Source organism: Eublepharis macularius, chromosome 10 (genome assembly GCF_028583425.1).
Source record: "Eublepharis macularius isolate TG4126 chromosome 10, MPM_Emac_v1.0, whole genome shotgun sequence".
Taxonomy (NCBI): domain Eukaryota; kingdom Metazoa; phylum Chordata; class Lepidosauria; order Squamata; family Eublepharidae; genus Eublepharis; species Eublepharis macularius.
Genome location: NC_072799.1, coordinates 18,868,576 through 18,877,586, shown reverse-complemented (window position 1 = coordinate 18,877,586; position 9,011 = coordinate 18,868,576).

Here is a 9,011-nt window from a genome sequence, read left to right as displayed (position 1 = left end):
AGTCTTCAAGGAGCAACTGGACGAATACTTGTCGAGGATGCTTTTTTTGCTATTCCTGCATTGTACAGGGGGTTGGACTAGACTTCTGTAAGGCCTCTTCCAACTCTATGATTCTACATGCCCAGTAGGCTGATAATAATAATAACATTCGATTTATATACCCACTCAGAGCGGTTTACAAAGTGTTATTATTACCCCACAACAATCACCCTGTGAGGTGGGTGGGGCTGAGAGAGCTCCAGAGAACTGTGACTCGCCCAAGGTCACCCAGCTGGCTTCGTGGAGGAGTGGGGAATCAAACCCGGCTCTCCAGATTAGAGTCCTGTGCTCTTAACCACTACACCAAACTGGATGGTCCCAGAGCCATGCAGCAATTGATGGTTTGCTTTTGCATTGTTCTCTAACTTCCATCATCTTAATCCTAATGCGCTGTTCACTGGTTGTATTGTGTTGTTTGTCTGCAGTTTTTATGCTGTAATCTGCCTTGACTCTCAATGAGAAAGGCAGATGATAAACAAAGTAAAAATAAAATAAACTGTATACTAGATTGCAAACACTGTAATCCTATGCCAGATGCATGTGACGAAGAGAGCTGTGGCTCTCGAAAGCTTATGCTACAATAAAGTTGGTTAGTCTTAAAGGTGCTACTGGAGTCTTTGCTATTTTGCTACTGCAGACTGACATGGCTAACGCCTCTGGATCTGTAATCCTATGTAGAGTCACACCAGTCTAAGCCCATTGAAATCCATTGTACTGCAACACTGAAATCCATTGCACGGCAAGATACTGGTTTATCCCTGCTACATGCAGTAGATTCTTATAAGGGAGATGATGAAGCTGCAACACAGTTGAGAGTGGTAGGAACAAGAAGAAAACAAACGGAAGCCATAGAGTACAAAAGAATGGGCTTCTGAGTGCCAGAAGCCCTAGCAGTAGCAAGAGAAGTACCACAAAAGTTATGCACTGTCAAAGGCCTTCTAAGGGCTAAAAGACCCATGATGTTCCAGGAAGTGATGTCATTGTGCAGACCGCAGCTGCCCCCAAGAGTGCTCCTGTGCTCTGCAGGGGGCCAAATTGGGCCCGAATCAGACCAGATTTGGGATGACTCGCAAGAGCGCTGCAGCACTCTGCAGTGTCCTGATTTGTGCCCTAATCGGCTCAATTCGGGCCCTCATTGGGCTGCTGCCCGCAGCAGCTTGATCTGGCCCAATTTGGGCCCAATCCAGGCCCAATTTGGCCCATTTGAGGCCAAAATCAGCAGCGAAGTGCACATGTGCCCCTAAGCCTGTGTGATGACATCACTTCCTGGAAGTGATGTCATCGTGGGGGTGCACACACTCAAAGCACACAAACAAAAGGCATCACGGGGGCACCAGTAAGGTAAATGCTGGCTCCCCCACCTCCTGCTGGGACAATTAGGGGTCCTGATAACCCTATGTGGCAGCCATTTTATGGCTGTGCCCACCATACTATGTCAGAATTCTGGAAGTGCACACAGGCTCAAAAAGTGGGGACCCCTGCTTTAAAGGTATGAAACGGTGTATATAATTTTAAGTAATTTCAAAAAGCAGTCTGTGATAATGGAGTCATATAAGCACTCTAAAACCCTTTGTGTACCTCTTACATCTTCAAGCCTCTTTTTTATTGCCAATAAACAATATATATTAATTCACTAAACATCTGGTGTTTTAGAAAATGCATCCATCTGGAATCATAAATACGACATTTCTTAGCAAAAACAAGACTACCCAGAGCAATATATTGCAGAAGATGATAGCTGTTTCCTGGAATTATAAAGAGGAGCTCAAATAAAACAGGGTGTCATAAATTGTTAAAAGCATCCAGGAAAGGAGGTTAGCACTAGTGTCCGGGAAAGCTCAGGTGGTGGGAGTGGGGAAAGGGTTGTTTCTCATAAATGAAATTTAACAAGCTATCGACTTTTAGATTTAGATTTCTCTGTATATTGCCAGAAATAAGTGCTTCTTATATATGTTAGGTTCTTAATACAAAACAATAAAAGCTCTCCCAAGAAAACAAGGGCTCAAAAACAGCGCAGATCAATATTACCTTTGAATGTACCTCTTTGCATGTGGGTCGGAGGACTCTAATCAATATGAGAGAGTGTTGTGTGTGTACAATAACAGGATTCGTTGATCTGGAAAAAGAAAGTCCCATTTTGTGTCTGTAGATTGCTTTGTAGATGAAATGGCAGGAAAATCCCAGCAGATGGCAGTCTTCTCTAATAGTCCATGTTGAAATAATAGCGTTTCTCCAGTCCTCCAGACAGAAACTTCAGGTTTTTCTGCCCTGCCGTCAACACCATCAATGTGATGCACCTGTAATGTAATGGCCATCTGATTTACTATACCTGCCCCAGAAATACAGGGCATCAGTGATTGCCAATCTCCAGGTGCTGTCTGGAGATCTGGAAGTACAACTGGTCTCGAGACTACAGAGATCAGTTCCCCCAAAGGAAATGGCTGCATTGCAGGGGGAACACTATAATATCATATCCTTGCTGAGCTCCCTTCCATCACCAGGCACTGCCCCGAAATCTCCAGGAATTTCCTGAGCCTGAGTTAGCAAACCTATTAGGTGTTAGCTTTCTGAGGGCTAGAGAGAGAGAGAGAGAGACAGAGAGAGAGATTAGCTTCAGTGTTCTGGGTTCTCCTCCACTGAAACTGTTAAACCACTGCAAATTCAAATACTGATCAAGTTCCTATTTGCATGTTGGTACAATAGCATGGCAGCCCCTTGACTATGGTGCTATCCCACCCTGCTGTGGGAAACAGGTGAACGATGCAACCACACCAACATGCTTGATGTTGTGGGTCTTTCCCTCTGTAATGCATACAAGAAGTCAGGAGTGCATTCTCCCTGGGTACCACATGGAGGATAAAGTGCATCCTACGCTGGTGTTTGCCACGCTGGGAAAGGCTTGTGGGGTTGCTCCATTGCTGCTGCGGCTGCCCATACAGCACAGCAGCAAAAGGCCCTCCGTATGGCGGGTTTCCTCACTGCTGCCTGCCCTGCCACCATCACCCAGCAGCTGCCACTAGGGCTTTTCAGGGGGCGGTTTTGTTTGTTTAAATCAGCAATTGACTCTCTGTTGAAACTGAAAGAAGAAAAGACCTCCAAGGAAGATCAGGGTTGCAGAAAAGAAGAAAAGTAGGTCCACCGGATTCAAGACTGGCACAGCAGTTACATACTTTTTGTAAGGTTCATTTAAATTGTGTTCTACATGCTTTATTTCTCCTTTATTTTTCTTGGCCCCCACATGGAGGTAGGGTGGCCAGGTTCCTTAAGTCCCCCGGTGGGAAACTGGGACGCTGGCACTTACCCTGCACTGGCTTTGGAGATCACCTTCCCGCGTGCGCACTTCCAGGAAATGATTTCATCATGCAGGTCAAAGGGTGGCCCAGGAGCACGAGTGTGCTCCTCAAAGGGCTGAATCGCCCCCCCCCCATGCTTTTCAACCTCTATGTAAAGCCTTTAGGAGAACTCATCCATAGCTATGGAATTGGATACCATCAATATGCAGATGATAATCTCACTATCTAAATCCCCTGGTGATGCAATAGAGTTACTAAGTCACTGCTTGACATCTGTTATCAATTGGCCGAATGCAAACAAATTGAAATTGAACCCAGATAAGACGGAAGTGATGCTGGTTGGAAAAGCAGAGATCTTGAAGGACATTATTCTTCCGACCTTTGATGGGGTTCAGTTGACCCTGGCTGAGAGCCTAGAGATTATACTAGACTCAGTGCTGCTGCTAGAGAAGCAAGTAAATGCAGCTGCAAAAAAAACCTTTCTTCCAACTCAGACTAGCCTGGAATATGTCCCCTCACCTTGACATGGGCAATTTGGCCACCTGGATTCATGCCACAGTAACATTGAGACTAGATTACTGTAATCCACTCTACGTAAAACTCTCCTAAAAGGTGACTTCGAGACTCCAGCTGGTGCAGAACGCTGCAGCCCATTTAGTTCAGGAGAGCTCCTGCTCTCCTGGCTTTCTGCAAACTATAAAAAACTGAATTATTCAGGAAGGCTTTCTACCCAGATTATAGGGCTGTGTCATAAGAAATAGCTCAGAGGGATACTTATTTTTCAAAAGAAAGCCCATGAAATCTCAGAAGGGTTACGGGATGGGTGCGTGGCTCCAGTTGAGAAGAACCTGACCAAAACCTAAAAGCACTACTGGGAAAGTACAAGGAGCAAGATGTTGAAATATAGCTTGCAGATCAGGGTAAATGGCATTACTTATTTTGACCACTTACTAACTCCTGGTCCAGAGAAGATTAAAGCAATAAAACAACTGGATACTCCAAAGTACATATCAATGCAGGAATTGTAATGGGAATGTGCAATACCCTAGCCGGGTTTTCTCTGGGACAAGAAACTATACCATTAGGAAAGCAGCCAAGGCAAGAGGGCGGATGCTCCCCAGCACCATTAAGGAGAGAGAAGTTTGTATTTGCTATTTTGTTTTCTCCACTAGGAAAGTTACTCTATACGGTCACTGAATAAGTCTAGAATGAAAATTATGACACAACCTGTGGAGAGTCTTTTTAACAAAGAAAAGCATCTTTTACATTACTGGTTTGTGAGGAAAGCATGCAAAGTAAAGTATTGTCATTGCAGTGAATGAGGACAGCAAACCCAAACAGGTCTACTAAGATCCTACTCAAGTCTATTCAGTGGGGCTTTCCTTCAGGCAATCAGAGCTGAGCATCCTTTGTAATTGCAATTAAAAAAAAGAAAGAATCAAAATTCTGTGGCCTGTGGATGCTGTGCAACGTCATGCGTCTTCAGAGCAATCTTAGATATGTCAGGTCTGACATAAGTTTCTTGTGTGATCTAACCAGAGAGACTCCATTTTAATCCTGTCAGTGTTTCAAGCTCTTCTTTTGCAGGTGACAAGCAGTCCAGTAACAGTTATCTCAAAGAAGAGGAACGTTTTGACTACAGTCTTTCCAGCCTTGGGAAAGTTTCACTCTCTCAGCTTCAAGCCGTTTGTTTTGAGAACTGTGGGGGGAGGATGGGATTTGACGGGCTATGCTACTCTGTACCTTAACCTTTACCTTCATTCGTAACAATACCCGTGTACCAGCCAAGATATTGCATCTTGGTCAGTGGACTATAATGGTTGTTTATATTCAGTAAAAATCTTTTGAAACCAATGGACTCATGTCTAATTGCAAGAGATAGTCTGGATTGCAACTTTTAATAAGCCACAAGATGCCCCAATTGTCCATCTTTAAACCCAGACAGTCTTTACTTCTTGGTACTTGTTGTCCCTGGTAAATCACTATCCATATGTTTCACCTTGGGGTGGGGTGGAGAGAGCCCTCAAATCAGAATTGATTTATGGTGAACCCTGGTGGGGGTTTCCTGGCAAAAGATTAACAGAGGTGGTTTGCCATTGCCTGCCTCTACAACCCTGATTCTCCTTGGAGGTCTCCCATCCAATTACTAACCCAGGCCGGCCCTGCTTAGCTTCTGAGATCTGATGAGATGCCTTGTCAATATAGTGTGAGTTGCTCGTGTTGGTTTTCTTCAGGGTTCTGTCCCCTTTCTGGAGTCTCTGGGAGTTTAGTTTCCATACAGGGGAAGGCTGCATCTTGTCTCTGGTGGGCATCAGATTAGTACAAGCGCATGAACCCCAGGGGTCTAACTATTCATTAATTTTCCTTGCATTCTTCCCAGATCCTCCAGGAAGACTTTTGGTCCAACTTTTGGTCCAGCACATCCCCTGTTGAACCGGGGAAATGTTGGATGATATGCAGCCTATAGATGGAGAGCAATTCTAACATCTCTATGATTAATCTGCGTGCATGTAAACCATATGCGCCAACAAGCCCTGTTTTATGTTCTCTTTGTTCAAGCACTGTCTCTATTTTTGCCTTTGGGGAAAATATCTGGTCTCTGAAATTAAAATCTCTGAGCCAGGGGACAGATGCATCTAGACACCACTATATATTTAAATGCAAGGTGCCGGTGCACTTCTCCTCGGCTGCATCCACACATCATTGGTCTTTGTGCTACCTTTGTGCTGTAGCCGTTAATCATTCTCCAGTATGGACATACCAATCCAGTGGCAAATGTTGTTTTTATCTAACCAGCGAATGTCCCTGACCGTGTTTAGAGTAACAGCTATCCTATAAATATATCCAGAGCCATCATGAGATGGGACAATCTTAACTTCTGGTAAATAAATAACTTCCACCAAAGTTACTGATATTGCAGCTGCCAATGTTTTCTGGCAAGAATCAGCAGGCAGACCTGATGCTACTGAAAAAGGGAAGTGTGCAGCAAACAGACCAGTTACAAGACCTTCTTTTTATGGTCCCCTGAGCAGGAATGGGAAGATTAGCCTTGTCCCGGGGGGAGCTGTCCTTTCCCATGAACTCCCAGAGTTCTCCTTTAACTGAGCTATGCCAGGACCATTTATGTCAGCTGTGCCTACTCTTTGTGCATTCATGCACAGCATTGCAGAAGGAAATTGCCAGTGCAAAAATAAGCTCAGCTTGCCTGTTGTTAAGGTGATAGGCAGATCAGATGCAAAGTCCTGCTTTTCCGGTAAAGGTGACATTCTTTAGATTGTTTCCTTAGGTGAGTCACGTACTATAAAAGCAGATTTTCCAGCAAGGACTCTTTTCTCACAGAGTTCTTGATATTTTTTTCTTTTCCATTTAGGTGGACCAGATACTAAAGGGAACAGAGCTCCTATACTTTTAGGTGTGTAGCTATGCCAGTCTGCAGTCAAAGAGCAAGATCCAGGTCCAATAGCAATAAAGTCTTTAAGATGCTATTGGACCTGGATCTTGCTCCTACATCTTTGCAAGCAGTGCCTTAACCAGCTGAAGCAGACTCCCAATTCTACATCGGCCAGGATGGGGAGTGGCACTGGGATAGGTGGAAGCATGTTGCTTTAAGGGTACCACGGCTGAAATCCCAGACCAGCAGCAAATTGCAGGAAGTATCCAGCCCTTCCATCACCTTGCTGGTGATAAGTCCTGGGCTTGGTGAGTGCCAGAGTGCCATGTTCTTTGACTCACAGGTCAGAACCCTCTGTTGAGTTGCTGAGCACCTCCTACTGGATTATAAGTCTCCACAGAGGTATCATTTTTGCTGACAATTTGAAGGTCATGCTAAGCGTGCCATGGCTTCTGCCTCTTTCTGTTTACGTGCTGAGAAGAGCAGCAGGATGGAGAGAGGAGGTTGCTCTGTGGTGAAGAGGATACCATCGCGACTGTGCCCTTAGCTTGTTCCTCACTGTGGCTCCCCTCTTGGTATTCAGCTTGTGTTTCCTGTCCCTTTTTTGGGTCTGCTATTCACGGTCCTGGCCTTGACAGCAATTAGATTGTTCATTTGTTTGTTAGTTTATACCCCATCTGTCTCCTCAATGGGGACCCAAAACAGCTTACTTTGTTCTCCTCTATTTTATTTCCCCAACAACCCTGTGAGGTAAGTTAGGCTGAGGGTGTGTCACTGTCTGGGATTTCAGCAGTGGTATTATACCCTCTCCAGGCTCCGCCCTCTCCAGGCTCCACTCCCAAAATCTACAGGAATTTCCCAAACTGGAGCTGGCAAACCTAGTGGGTGGGCCCATGAAGTATGTTAAATATACCTTTTCACTAAAACTGTGGAGGTCCTAAGTTGTGTTCAGTACTGATTAATGATTATTTAAATCTGGAATGTCCCTGTCAGAATTGGACTATAATACATATCTGTCTTCAATCTAGATTGTCTGCACTCCACCCTAAAGATGTGGCTTCTGCACAGGTTGAAGAGGATCAAATTTCTCTGGTTCCCCCATCCCAATTGCCCCAGAATAAAGACAGATTTTTCTCCCCCCCCTTTTTTATTTTGGTGTTGTGCGATTAGGCAAATACCAAAATGTATATATAATATTTTTAAAAAATCAGAAATGGGAACAGAAGTTGAATCAGTGCAATGAAAAACGTAGGGGATGGGAAGCACCAGAACTTATGGTCTGTGGCAACTCAGGTACATGAAAGCACATCAAGAGGAAGTCTATCCAGTGGGAATTCTCCCCTCAGTTAATCACGCGTCATTCCGTTCCCCAGTTTAGCAGCAATCTCAACAAAACTATAAGAAAATTAAGTAGCAGACATGCAGGGACACCCTAAGCAGGCATGCTTAGAGGGGCTTACTCCCAGCAACGTGTTCTTTCCATTTTTGGCAGTTGGGGAAGTATTTGACTTGCTTTTCAGTGCTTCCCCCACATTTGTAGGGGGTATGGGGGTGGGGAGGGAGATGGTATTAAATGCGCTTGTTCTGGGTTTTAGAAGACTGGTAGTTATGTAGAAAAGTTGTTTTACAACTTCATTTTAAAATTTCTTGTGCTTTACTATGTGTATGTGACTTTTGAGTACCAGAATATCGGATGCTGCTGGAATCAGCTGAAAATGTAAGAGCTGGAATTTCTCATAAGGTGGCAGTTGTCAGAAAGCTTTAAATAATTCTACAGAATCTTCTGTATCAGAGCAGTAATAAAAAGTTTGCATTGTGAAACAGGATTTATTATTCAGTGAATATATCCCATGCTAATTTTGTATGACAGAGGTTTGGTGATGAACCAAAAACTGATTTTAAGAAGATTGTGGATGTACACAAAATCTACAACTTTGTATTTTCTTGGTAAAACATAAACAGGGGTCCTGTCACACCTTATAGACTTAATAGAATTATATTCCAGCATACATTTTTAGTGAACTACAGCCACATTTCATCAGATCTTATTTTCGTTGTACCAGACTTAATATGGCTGGAATTTCTAAGGTTGCCAGCTCCATTTAGGGAAATACCTAGAGATCTGGGGGTGGAGCCTAAGAAAGGCAGGGTTTGGGGAGGGACCTCAGCAGGATATAAGATCATCCTCAAAAGCCACCATTTTCTCCAGGGGATCTGATTTTGGTGGTCTGGAGAACAGTTGTGATTCCCAGAGATCGCCAGGCCCCACCTGGAGATTGGCAACGCTA